The sequence below is a fragment of the Heptranchias perlo genome, unplaced genomic scaffold (genome assembly GCF_035084215.1).
Source record: "Heptranchias perlo isolate sHepPer1 unplaced genomic scaffold, sHepPer1.hap1 HAP1_SCAFFOLD_43, whole genome shotgun sequence".
NCBI lineage: Eukaryota > Metazoa > Chordata > Chondrichthyes > Hexanchiformes > Hexanchidae > Heptranchias > Heptranchias perlo.
The window spans coordinates 998,567-1,013,277 of record NW_027139442.1 but is presented as its reverse complement, the minus strand read 5'-3'; positions in this window follow the sequence as shown (position 1 = coordinate 1,013,277).

Genomic DNA, 14,711 nt, shown 5'->3' with positions numbered 1-14,711 from the left:
CGCTGCCATTCCCACCAGGTAGCGGGTGATACATTTGGTGAGTCCGCACTTTCCTCGAGACAGGATCACAATCGCCACCAAGTTAACTGTAGGAGAGAGAAACGGAGCAGAGAAATCACTGATCAGACCTGGAGCCAAAGCAGCAATTTGACAGGATCTGGGGTGAAATTTCCAGCTTTGTTGCTGCATCAAACGGTGGAAACTGATTCATTGACCTGGGCAGCGTTATCGGACAGAGAAATGTTTCTAAAGACAATTATCAATAATTAATTGGGAAATTGATATAGAAAATGAATAAAGTGATCCACTGGAAGGGCTGAGTGAGGGCGCAGTGCCGGTGGGGAAGGGAGAAGGGGGTTTTCCGGAACGGGAATCCAATGTGTTAAATCTGGATTTGAGCTCCAGATGGACGGGAAAGAGCGAGAAGGTCGGGAAGGTCGTGCAAGGGGAGGTGCAGCTGGAGACCGAGCCAGTGAGTCAGGTTGGGAGGGAAACAAAGAAAAGGACATGAAGGAGATGAAGGGGAGTCAGGAGCAGATGGTTTGCGGAAGCGGATAAACTGAAGCAACGGATGAGGAGCAGAGGATTCAATGCAATGGGAGGAGAGGCTGGGAATCACAGGGCGAGACTGCAGGAGGGTATTAGAGGAAATCTAATCTATAGGTCCCAGTAACACAACTCAATTCATAAATTTAACAGTTCCTTTCTATGGATTTTTTGTGGTCGTTGGGTATAAAATGCTTTCAATAAATTTAGTTTGCACATTCAATTAAAATTAAATTAAAATGTATTAATAGAATTAGCCTCATTCTTTATTGAATTAAACTGTCACATAGCTTTTGGAATACAATCCCCTAATAAATCAATGTGATCAAAAAAAGGCAACGTCTTTTCTTCAAATATATTTAAATTATGTTTATTTATTTTGTCAAGTAAAAGGAACATTCACATAAACAGACTGAGGACCTGATAGTGATAAAACTCGCACTATCTGACAACACCTTCAATTCACATTTCCTTTTCATAATTGTTCTGGAAGTTTCAGCAGCTCATTCCGAAGAATTGTTCATCTCGCTGTTGCTCCCTATCTCTCTGTCTATCTCTCGCTCTCTCTCTCTATCTCTAGCTTTCTCCTCTCCCTTTCCTTCTCCCGTCTCCCTCTGGTTTTCATTCTCAATCGCGTTCTCTATCGCTCGCCTCTATCTCTCCGCGCTCTCTCGTCTCTCTTTCTAAATGCCCCTTTTCACACCCGAGTAAATCCTAACATCCAGCGCCTGCTTTCTCTTCACCAGCCCCGTGTTCCAAAGATCCTATTCTTAATGTCAGTTTGTTATATGTTAAAGGCTCTGTGAATAGTTTAATGTTCCTACAGATCATCCAAGTCTCCATCTGTTCATCTACACTGTTCACTTCATCTACAATGCATGGAATAAACAGAATCGAATGCCTCTTCCAGACACACCTCACAATAATTGAAATTCCTTCTCCTGTAATTATAAAGTACAGCGTTAGATGGCGGCATTGTTCAATTAAAAAAACGCCAACCTCACCGCTGCTACTTATAATCCACAGATAAATAGAAGGGCTCCTGATTCTAACAGGTAAAGTGCAAACTGATACAACATAACTTCTAAACATTGCATTTTACAGTTAATTCGTCCACAGTGAATCAGAGAATGAGATGTGAAAGAATCAGCAGCAAACTCAGTTCAGTAGCCAGAATTCTGAAGCGGCGTCAGATACACACACAATGAAATAATATTTCATAACAGTGATAACCAATAAATACATTGAAATCACAGTTAAACTGGACCATGTTATTCAAGAGGGAGGACAGTGCGCTGCCTCCTTGTAACACTGAGAACGTGAGCTGTAATATTATTAATCACTGAAAACACTATGATGAAAAAATATTCCAGGACAGCTTAGTTCCACAACATGAAACTGTTAACAGCTCTGAGACCAGCTCTTAGCACGGACACCTGATTCGAATATATTCAGTACAAATAATAATTTAGTCACAATGCCAGTGTTGGATATACAAGGTACATTATAGTGATAATGCAGCTGCTACAAGACTGAAAGAGCAGAGAATTAGGACATTCCATCAACTGATAGAACAGAACAGGCGGCTGTATAAAACTTGATGGGAGAAAAAAAGTGCCCCGTACAGCAGAACAGAACACCGATTTACACCATTAACGGCTGAGACAACGGCTTAGCCGAAACTCCGACGGCTGCAAGAACAGGATAATAAACGTTTTCTATCAGATAGATTACTGGATATCCCATTTCTGTGAGAAGCAGTGATTTCTGTTGATCAAAAAACCGCAACTCAGGTTGGCACTCTGAGCTGATACATTGCAACGAACTCTGATTTATACAGGGGGTAAATCTCCACTGACACGGTTATACCCGTGACCATTGACATTAGTTATAGTCACCTGAACAAACACATTACATCGGCAGCTTTGTCTTCATTGTAAATTATGACGTGGATATATCACAAACATCTCCAAGTTCAGAACCTTGTCTTAATGAGACCTCTCTTCGGAATAAAGTTAAAAGCTGTGCTCAGAAAGAAATGTTCCAACAATGAACGGCTATATTTCTGGGTTTTATATAATTGTATTGACCATGTTCACTCCTGCCGATTCATTTATAAATATTACCGATTTCACCGCGTGTACACTGAATCCAGGAACACAAGCAGACTAGTTTCACTCTGTTCTTGCAGCTTCCCGATTAAATTATGAATTTTGAGTCTCTGACACGTGGACAGTTAAAGACGACGTTCAGGGTTGCAGCCGAGAAATGACTGTGTGATATTAGGGGACGGACATTAAACGAGCTTCATTGCTATTCCCCTTTCCGTTATTTTACTGCAGATGTTTACCCGTTTATTATCCATTGGTTGACGGCTCCAGTAAAATTGCTCCCGTGTAACCCCGAGCTGAGCTTATGACCCGATTCGACCTCTATCACAAAGGCCCCGAGCTTCCCTCGCTCGCCTCCATTCCTTCCTCAGCCCATTGCCATTGAAACCCTGATCAATGCCTCTGTCCCTTCCAGGCTCCATTCCTCCAGTTCACTCCTGGCCGGCCTATCAAACAGCATCAGGTCCTGCTCGGCCTCACTCACCCTCACTGACTCCCAGTTTCCGATCGCCTCACATTTAAAATTTTCATCCTGTGGTTTTAATCTCTCCCTGGCCCACCTCTACCATTCTCCGCCCTCTCCTCCACACCTACAGGAAACCCACCCGCGAACTCCTCATTCATCGATCATTGGCTTCTTTTGGCGGGACTGCGCTCGCTTGATCAACTCACCTTTCGGATCAAAGCCAGAAGAAGCCTTTCTTCCCACCCTATAACCATTATATCTGATGTCTCTAAATGTTCAATCCTTGGTTTCCTCTTCCTCATCTCCATGCTGCCCTTTGGTGATATTGTGTGCAGATATGGATCAACTTTCAGATGTACGCTGACAAAATCACCGCCTCTCTTGACCCTTCCAATATATTTGTGTTGTCACAGCAACATTCTGTTTTGGATGAGTCACAATTTCATCCAATTAAAAATTGGGAAGTCATGATCTTTGACCCCACAATCTCCACATCCTGGCCGCCGATTCCATCTCCACCCCTCTCATTTTGGTTGGTGAGTCCCTCACCAATCATTCAAGTCCTTACTGACCTAGAGTGGCTTCCAACCTCCAGAGCCTGCAGTATATTTTTATTCTTTCTTCCACTTAAATCCACCAGGGCTTCACCCCTTGCTATCCCTGTAGCCTCCTACCAAACCTACAGCCACAGCAGCCCAGGCAAAACACTCCGCTCCTCCACCTCTGGCCGCCTTAGTCCATTTGCTCCACTTCTAACAGCCGTGCCTTCAGCCATATTCTCGCTCCAGAATGTCCTCCCTCTGCCCGCCCATCTCCCTCAACGTCTTTCAGGCCTCAGTCGTGGCTCAATGGTTGCAGTCTCGCTTCTGAGTTGGAAGTTTGTGAGTTCAATTCTCACTCCAGAGAATTGAGCACATAATCCAGGCGACAAAAAGACAGAGTATACGGATTAAATTAAATGAACTATAGGTTCAATTCAAATTGGACAATATGACATGATAGCTATTACGGAGACATGGCTGCAGGATGGTCAGGATTGGGAACTAAATATATCAGGTTATAAGGTCACCGGAGAGATAGGGAAAATGGAAGATGGGAAGGATTAGCCTTAATGATGAGAGATAAAATCACTTCAATGATAAAGGGGGATATAACGAGAGGTAAGCAGCCAACAGAGACCTTATGGGTTGAATTGAGAAATAGGAAAGTATATAAGATTATAGTGGGAATTGTATATAGGAGCCCTGGCAGCAGCTCTGAAGTGCTAGATTGTATAAATGCAGTGATTAGACAAGCGTGTAAGAAAGGCACACTGATCTTAATGGGGGACTTTAACCTTCACATCGATTGGGAAAAGCAGACTTGCAAATATCCGAAAGTAGCGAATTTCTTGAATGTGTCCAGGATATTTTTCCACAGCAGTATGTCCTAGAGGCAACAAGGGGGCAAGCCATACTAGATTTAGTAATGAGTAATGAACCAGATTTAGTTAATGGCTTAACTGTGGGTGAACATCCATCCAGCAGTGATCATAACATGATTGAGTTCAATGTTGTGTTTGAAAGGGAAAAAAGTGAATCAGCTGCTAAGATTCTAGACTTGGGTAAGGCCGACTTCAATGGGATGAGACAGAGACTGTCCACGGTAAACTGGGCAAATCTGTTAATGGGTAAAACGACTGATGATCAGTGGGAAATATTTAAAGAAACATTTATTTCATAGAGAATCGGTTTATACCCCTGTGGGGCAAGAACACTACTTGCCAAAACAAACAGCGATGGACAACTGAAGAGGTAAGGGACAGTATAAGACATAAGGAAAGGGCATACAAAAAGGCAAAAAATGGCACAGATCCTGGCGAATGGGAAAGGTATAAAGATCAACAAAGGGTCACAAAACAGATAGTAAGGGCTACAGAAAGAAAATATGAAAAGAAACTTGCAAGCGATATCAAAACCAATACGAAGAATTTTTAGAGTTATATTAGGAAAAAATAGGGTGGTCAGGAGCAGTGTTTGCCCCTTGAAAACTGAAAGTGGGGATCTGTCATTGACAATGGTGAAATAGCGGACATGTTGAACAATTACTTTGCGTCAGTATTTAAAGTCGAAAAAGAGGATAGCATGCTGGAAATCATAAGGAAACTAACACCGAATCGGGGACAGGGACTTGATAAAATTAACATAAGTAAAGCAACAGTAATGAAGAAAATAATAGCACTAAAGAGTGACAAATCCCAAGGACCAGATGGTTTCCATCCCAGTGTTTTGAAGGAAGTAGGTGAGCACATTGCGGATGCCCTAACTATAATCTTTCGAAGTTCTCTAGATTCAGAAACTGTCCCTCTAGATTGGAAAATTGCACATGTCACTCCGATTTAAAGAAAGGAGAGAGAGGGAAACCGGGGAATTATAGACCAGTTAGCCTAACATCTGTTGTGGGTAAAATGATGGAGTCGAAAATTAAGGATAGGATGACTGAACACCTCGAGTATTTTCAGTTAATCAGAGAGAGCCAGCATGGATTTGTGAAATGTAGTTCGTGCCTGACAAACGTGATTTAATTTTTTGAATAGGTAACTAAAGTAGTGGACAGGGGAATGTCAATGGATGTTATTTATGTGGACTTGCAGAAGGCATTTGATAATGTCCCACATAAGAGACTGTTAGCTAAGATAGAAGCCCATGGAATCGAGGGAAAAGTACGGACTTAGTTAGGAAGTTGGCTGAGCGAAAGGCGACAAAGAGTAGAGATAATGGGTAGGTACTCACATTGGCAGGATGTGACTAGTGGAGTTCCGCAGGGATCTGTCTTGGGGCCTCAATTATTCAAAATATTTATTAACGACTTAGATGAAGGCATAGAAAGTCTCATATCTAAGTTTGCCGATGACACAAAGATTGGTGGCATTGTAAGCAGTGTAGATGAAAACTTAAAATTACAAAGCGATATTGATAGATTAGTTGAATGGGCAAAACTGTGGCAAATGGTATTCAATGTAGATAAATGTGAGGTCATCCACTTTGGATCAAAAAAGGATAGAACAGGGCATTTTCTGAATGGTAAAAAGTTAAAAACAGTGGATGTCCAAAGGGACTTAGGGTTTCAGGTACATAGATCATTGAAGAGTCATGAACAGGTGCAGAAAATAATCAAGAAGGCTAATGGAATGCTGGCCTTTATATCTAGAGGACTATAGAACAAGGGGGCAGGAAATTGGACATGAATTTAGATTTGAGGTTAGGATCAGATCAGCCATGATCTTATTAAATGGCTGAGCAGGCTCGAAGGGCCGATTGGCCAACTCCTGCTCCTATTTCTTATGTTCTTATGTTCTTATAAGTTATGCTGCAGCCATACAAAACCCTGGTTCGACTGCACCTGGAGTACTGTGAGCAGTTCTGGGCACCGGATCATCGGAAGGAAAAATTGGCCTTGGAGGGAGTGCAGCGTACGTTTACTAGAATGATACCCGGACTTCAAGGATTAAGTTACGAGGAGAGATTACACAAATTGTGGTTGTATTTTCTAGAGTTTCGAAGGTTAAGAGGTGACCTGATCGAAGTTTATAAGATATTAAGGGGAGCAGATAGGGTCGATAGAGAGAAACTATTTCCACTGGTTGGGGATTTTAGGAGTAGGGGGCACAGTCTAAAAATTAGAGCAAGACCTTTCAGGAGCGAGATTAGAAAACATTTCTACACACAAAGGATGGTAGAAGTTTGGAACTCTTTCCCACAAACGGCAATTAATACTAGCTCAATTGCTAAATTTAAATGTGAGAATGATAGCTTTTTGGCAACCAAAGCTATTAAGGGATATGGGCCAAAGGCACATGCAGTTAGATCACAGATCAGCCATGATCTTGTCAAATGGCGGAGCAAGCACGAGGGGCTGAATAGCCTAATCCTGTTCCTATGCTCCTATGTTCCTATCACTCACCTGCGATATTGACCGCCATAGCCTCGCTGTACTGGGATTCTAACCTCCTTCCAGAGATGAAGGTTCCATATTGACATTGGTACCGCCCTCCTTGGTTTCTACTGGTTACCGTGAATGTTCCAATATTGTCCTTTATGGAGATTTGATTAGAGGGCAGCGGCAGCATATTACGGTAATATATAAAGGTTTTACTGTGATATTGTTCCGCCACGATGCAGGTAACAGTGACCGTCTCCCCTTCTAAATACATCCCAGTCCATTGATCAAGAGATTTCCCTGGTGATGGCAGCGGATCTGTGGTAAAATGAAGAGAAATATCAATGACAAATGGTTCTGTGGCGTTGCCTTGTGCAGTGGGAGATTGGTAACTCAATATGGTTACGCTGTTTTGAAGTTAAGTGTTTGTATCAGGAACTGAGATTCAACAAAAGTGGAATGTGTGACCTGATTAGGAGAATCAAACAGAAATGCGAAAGAACAAAAAGAATCAACTGCGGGTAAAATTTCCAAATTCAAGACTTAGCTCTAAAATTGCACTGTCGGGAGCGTCTTCCACTCATTATAAAATATTGCTCCTAAATATATGAAATGGTATCATAGACTTGAGAAATGAAACGGGGGATATCGGATCGGCGGCCGGTTATTAAAATGGGCGATGTCGGATCGACCGTCTGTTAAAAAACGGGCGATATCGGATCGACCGCCAGTATTACACTTCGCACCATTTTCTATCTGCTTACTTCAAAGAAATTAAAACGAGACGGGGTGTATAATGGGCAGCCGATCCGATCTCATCCGTTTTACTCCGTCTCCACAAGTTAAAATTAGCCGCAGTCCATTCGTAAATTTATTGTCTGGCCTAATCTATGCCCTTTGATATTTTACATTAAAATGTAATCTTCTGTTCAGTTATTTGAGCGGAAGATTCATTGACACTGTGATCTTCGTTAATGATTGACTCGGAGAACTTTGATAGTCACTGCAGAACAATTTGTTTTGTAACAAGAACACTTGCCACCCATGTCACTGTCGAGGAATTTGTCTTGTAACAAGGAAACTTGCCACCTGTGTCACTGTAGAGGAATCTCTATTGTAACAAGGACAATTGTCATCTGTGTTACTGCAGAGGAATCTGTACTGTAACAAGGAAACTTGCCACCTGTGTCACTGTAGAGGAATCTCTATTGTAACAAGGAAAATTATCATCTGTGTTCCTGCAGAGGAATCTGTATTGTAACAAGGAAACTTGCCACCTGTGTGATAGCAGAGGAATCTGTATTGTAACAAGGAAACTTGCCACCTGTGTCACAGCAGAGGAATCTGTATTGTAACAAGGAAACTTGCCATTTGTGTCACTGCAGAAGAATCTATATCGAAACAAGAAAATTTGCTACCTGTGTCACAGCAGAAGTACATTCAGCAAAACACTTTGGGGGCAATTTTAACTTTGGGCAGTGGTTCAAATCAGGCGATATCGATTTAATCGTCACATTTTCATTGCCTCTGAAGCCAATGGAAGGGTTAATTGGGCGGAAAGTTCAATAACGCTCATTTTACACCTTCGCCCAAAGTTAAAATTAGACCCTTTCAGTGAGGGTGAACCATCACGAATGCTGATATCACCCAGAGGATTTCCCTCTTCAGCTCCCGGACACAAGAGCTTGGTGGAGCGTAAGCATTTCCTACAAACTTGCACAAGAAGTGAGAGTGAGTTAAATCCACATTACAGCAAACTGCCGTGTCGGTACATTTTATAACCCGCACTTCCCAAGGCACTTTTTGCAACTATCTAATCATTCTGCTTTTTAATTGGTGAAACCGTTCTGATTCAGAATTTTCTATTCCAAGATCAAAATGTTTCTTTTGAGGACTGGGTATCCAGAATCGGTGGGCATTGGCTGTTTACCAACAGCTTTGGCGATTCATTACTTTAAACAAATAATTGTTAACTTGATGGAAATGGAAGGCACACATCATTTACCTGTTACAGTTATTTCAACATGGTTGCTTGGTTGTGATTGCACCTCTCTTCCTGAAATAGTTTCCATATCCCGGCAAGTGTACGATCCTCTGTCTCCATCCGTGATGTGATCGATGCTGAGCCAATGAGATCTCCGATCTTGATGTGTACGGATCAATAACTGGCCGTTTCTGTAGAAGGTGAACGGGCCACCGCGATATTGCCCGAGACGAGTACATGTTAGAGTGACCGGCTCTCCTTTTATGTACACGCCGGAATGTTGGTCCAGTGGAATTCTTGGAGTCACCAGAGGATCTGAAACAAAGCGTTTTACTTTAAATACACTTTGATAGAATTACACACATTATGAAGAGGAATATTAATCCCTATTATTTCTTTGCTGGCACACTACAGATATATATATATATATATATATATATATATCATAAATGCTAATCCCCTGCGATGGGCAGTGTGACCAACAACTGTCCAGTTCGATGGGTCTGATCTTTCTGTCTGTTCAAACATTGGGGTGGTTTTCTTTGTAACAGGGGAGATTCCGGGGTTAGCAACGTTGGAATATAGGAACAGGAGTAGGCGATTCAGCCCTTCGAGTCCACACTGCTACCACGGCGATTCATGCCTTTATTACCACCAGACTTGACCATTCCAATGTTCTCCAGGCCGGCCTCCCACTTTCCACCTTCCATAAACTTGAGCTCATCCAAAACTCTGCTGTCCGTATCCTAACTCACACCAAGACCCGTTCACCCATAACCCCCTGTGCTTACTGACCTGCATTGAATCCCAGTTCAGCAACGCCTCCAATTTAAAATTTTCTTCCTTGTGATCAAATTTCTCCATGGCTTCTCCCCTCCCTGTCTCTGTAACCTCCTCCAGCCCTACAACCTTCCTCTAAATCTCCATCACTCCAATTCTGGACTCATGTGGCTTTCCTGATATCTTTGCGCCCCCCATTGGCGTCCTTTTCTTAACCTGTCTAGGCCCGAAGCTGTGACATTCCCTCCCTAAGCCACTCCACCTCTCTACCTCTCTCTCGTTCTTTAAGGCGCTCCTTAAAACCTATCTATTTGACCAAGCCTTTGGTCACCTGTTCTAATATCAACTAAGATAGATCTCTGTCAACAGTTGCCTGATAATCGCTCCAGTGAAGCGGCTTGGTGCGCTTTACTACTTTAAAGGTGCTCTGTAAATGTTAGCTGTTCTTCTTCGGGCAGATGGTGGAATGTAGATGCAGGTGTGGAGGCTTCGTTAAGGATCAAGGTGTCGCCATTGTGAGCCAAGCCTCAGTAAAAGCCAGCAGGTCAACTCAATCCCGCAATATTCCACACGGATGGTAAGGGCCTTGTTATTGAGTGGTCCGTCCTTCTGGAAGGAAATGAAGAGCAGTAATTAATCCACTGAATAATCTAACGGCGTGGTGAAGGGGTGGGGGTGCGAGTTGATTGGGGCGGGAAGGAGGCTGGTGAGATTAGGCGTCTGCAGTCGAGCTGGATGGGGAGTTCACCCACAGAGGGGATGGGGCTGTTTCTGTTGCTGCTCATATGGGCCTTTGATGGGCCCTTCCGAGAATGCGAAGTGAGGTACAGAGGCCAGCTGCGGGGTTGTTCAATGTATTAAAGCCTGGGACCATAGAAGTCGAGGGAGATGGCAGAGACATTGTGATACTTTGGGTTAATGGCGAGGAGTGGGAAATACTCAAGAAGGAATTACAGACCACAAAAGGAAAGGGTTCTGTGGTTAATAATAGATTGATGCTTCAACTCAACCAACCAATGTCCAGCTTATGCCAAATGCGTGGATTTTGGTTGCAAACAAAGCGAAATATAGAGTAGATCTAAAGAAGTAATGTTAACATTCTATAGAGCATTGGTCCTGGTCCACCTGGAGTGCGGTGCGGTTTTGTAACTCACACCAGAGAAAAGCTATGGGGGAACGGTCAGAAAACAAGGACATTATCGCACGATGCCTTCGAAATGACAGCTGCTAAGATACCGACCTATATTACCGCTACCAATATCACAGCACGATTGGGTACAACAATCAACGGACTCAGTGATTTAGCAGTGTAGAACATTAGCTGTCCAATTTTATTACGTTAGACGAAAAACGTCGACACTAACCGTGAGAATCGCTCCGCCAAGCCCCATAAATCACTAAACGAAGAAAATATGAATCAGTTATATGAACAATAACGCCTTTAGAGTGTGCAGATTGACTTTAGTGCATTGGTTTATGGATATGTCTCAGTACAATTGAGTTGGTGGTATTCTGGACCGTTTTTGTTCAACTCTCACTCCAGGAGTTGAACTGATGATGGAGGCAGACAATAAATGCAGTCCTGAAGGAGTGTCACGTTGCCGGAGGTCCCGCTTTCCCAACTAAACATTTACCCAAGGCCCTGTCTGGCTGTTCATGTGGAAAGTAGGTATCCCATAAGAACATAAGAAATAGGAGCAGGAGTAGGCCATACGGCCCCTCGAGCCTGCTCCGCCATTTAATAAGATCAAGGCTCATCTTGGCTCTCAATTCCACTTTCCTACCCGATCCCCGTATCCCTTGATTCCGCTGGAGTCCAAAAACCTATCGATCGCAGCTTTGATCATAATCAACGATTGAGCATCCACAGCCCACTGCGGTAAAGAATTCTAAAGATTCACAACGCTCTGAGTGAAGAAATTTCTCATCTCAGCCGTAAATGGCCGATTCCTTATACAGAGACTAGGCCATCGAGTTCTAGACTCTCCAGCCAGGAAAACAGCCTAGAAACATAGGAACGTAGACAATAGGAGCAGGAGTAGGCCTCTTAGCATCGATCCTGTCAAGCCCTCTCAGAATCCTGTATGTTTCAATGAGATCACCTCTTATTCTTCTAAACTCCAGAGAGTATAGGTCCATTCTACTCAATCTCTCCTCATAGGACAGCCCTCTCATCCCAGGAATCAATCTACTGAACCTTTGTTATACTGCCTCCAAAGAGAACAAAACTGTACACAGTACTCCAGGTGCGGTATCATCAAAGCACTGCACATTTGTAGCAAGACTTCCTTACTCTTGTACTCCAACCCCTTACAATAAAATCTAACGTACCATTTGCTTCTCCAATTGTTTGCTGTACCTGTATATTGCCTTTGTGTTTCGTGTACAAGGACACCCAAATCCCTCTGAATAACAACATTTAATAGGTTGTCACCATTTAAAAATGTTCTGTTTTTCTATTCTTGCAACCAAAGTGATTACATTTAGCCACATTATGCTCCATTTACCAACTTCTTGCCCACTGACATAAACTGTCTATATCCCTTTTGCAGACTCTTTGTGTCCTCCTCACAGCTTAATTTCCCATCTACATTTGTATCGTCAGCAAATTTAGATACATCACTCTCGGACCCTTCATCTAAGTCATTAATATAGATTGGAAAAAGCTGAGGCCCCAGCACTTATTCTATCCGGACCCCACTAGTAACATCCTGCCAACCTGAAAATGTCTCGCTTATTCCTACTCTCTGTTTTCTGTCCGGTATCCAATTCTCTCTCCATGCTAATGCCCAACCCCACAAGCCCTTGTCTTGTGTAACAACCTTTCAGGTGGCACCTTATCGAATGCCTTTTGGGAATCCAAATATATACATCCATTGGTTCCCCTTTACCTATCCTTTACATCCTTAAAAGAAAAACTCCAATAGATTTGTCAAACACGATTTCCTTTTCATAAAACCATTTTGACTCTTCATAACTATATTATGATTTTCGAAGTGCCCTGTTACCACGTCCTTAATATTGGATCCCAGCATTTCCTTGACGACGACTCAGGTTAACTGGCCTCTAGTTGCCTGTTCTTTTTCCCACTCTCTCTCTTCTTGAATAGTGGGTTTAAATTAGCTACCTTCCAATCCACTGGGACATTTCTAGGATCTAGGGAATTTTGGAAGATCACAACCAATGCATCCATTACCTCTGGAACCACCTCTTTTAGAACTGTAGGAGGCAGGCCTCCAGGTCCAGGAGATTTGTCGGTTTTTGGTCCCATTAATTTCTCCAGTACTTTTTTCTTTACTAATCTTAATTAATTTAACTTTCTCACTCTCATTAGACCCTTGGTTCCACATTATTTCTGTTATGTTTTTTGTGTCGTCTGCTGTGAAGATGGGTACGAAATATTTGTTTAACGTCTCTGACGTTTCCCTATTCTTCATTGTAATTCCTACTGTCTCAGCCTTTAAAGGACCCACGTTTACTTTCGCTAATTCTCTTCCTTTGTATATAGTTGTAGAAGCCCTTACAATCTGTTTTTATATTTCTTGCTAGTTTACTCTCACGTTCTATGTTCTTCCTCTTTATCATTTTTTTGGTCATCTTTTGCGAGTTTCTAAAACCCTTCCAATCCTCAGGCTTTCTGTTTTTCATGCTAACACTCTAAGACTCTTCTTTTAATCGAATACTATGCTTAACTTCTTTAGTTAGCCACGGATGGATCACTTTTCCCGTGAGTTTTCATTTCTCAATGGAATATATATTCATTGAGAATTATGAAATATTTATTTAAATGTTCGCCATTTCAAATGCATTGTCATATCTTTTAATCTAATTTCACAGTCTACCTTAGAAAAGTCGACCCTCATTCCTCTATTGTTTAAGTTTAAGACTCGAGATTCAATCTTAAGTACGTCGTTCTCGAACTCATTGTGAATCTTTATCATATGATCACTCTTCCCGAGAGGATCCTTTACTATGAGGTTGTTAATTAAGCCTGTCTGATTACACAAGACAAGACCTAAAATAGCCTTGTCCCTGCTTGGTTCCACAGCATATTGTTCTCGGAAACTGTCTCGAATACATTCCATGAACTCATCCTCCAAACTAACTTTGCCAATTTGTTTCGCCCAGTCTATATTAAGGCTAAAGTCCCCACGATTATTGCATTAGGTTTGTTACAAGCTCCAATTATTTCTTGATCAATACTCTGTCCAATAGTGTAAATACTGTTGTGTGGCCTAAACTATTGTCACCAGTGTTTTTTGCTCCTTGTTATTTCTTATCTACACCCATACTATTTCATTTCTCCATCCATTTTGCTATTGGAAGTAGATCAGAATTGTTTCATTAATGTAGGGGGAACTCACGCCCTGTTGCGCGATAGTTCTGCCACGCTTCGAAAGAATTTTTCAGTTTTCATGGAACTGAATATCTGGAGGAGCGTCTAACGGGCGACCGAGGCAATCCCGCTTGTTTTACGACCCCACCCATGTCCAATGTCACCCTAAGAATGTCGTCGATAGAACTGGGGTGATATTGGTCTTTGCCAAAACGGGCTCATAGCAAACCACAGCCGCTTTTACACCTCGCCCAATTTTCTTTTTCGCACAGGATACATTCGGGCCCCGTGCTGCTAATTTAACATTGCGTTATAGAGACGATAGTACAAAATATGCGAAACCTCAAACCTCATTAAGTTAACTCTCGCTTTATCAGAAACAAAACCTGAGTGATTTATTTCCATTTCTACAATCTTTCCCATTTCTTTTATGAAGGAGGCGATTCACCCTGTAACATGGTTCAAATGGCGGCGCCTATCGGTTTTACCCTCCGCAGTGTGGACACTATTCAGATCTGAGCTCAGACGCTGCTTCTCCGCGAACAGTTTGACTCCAGAAGGTGTGAACAC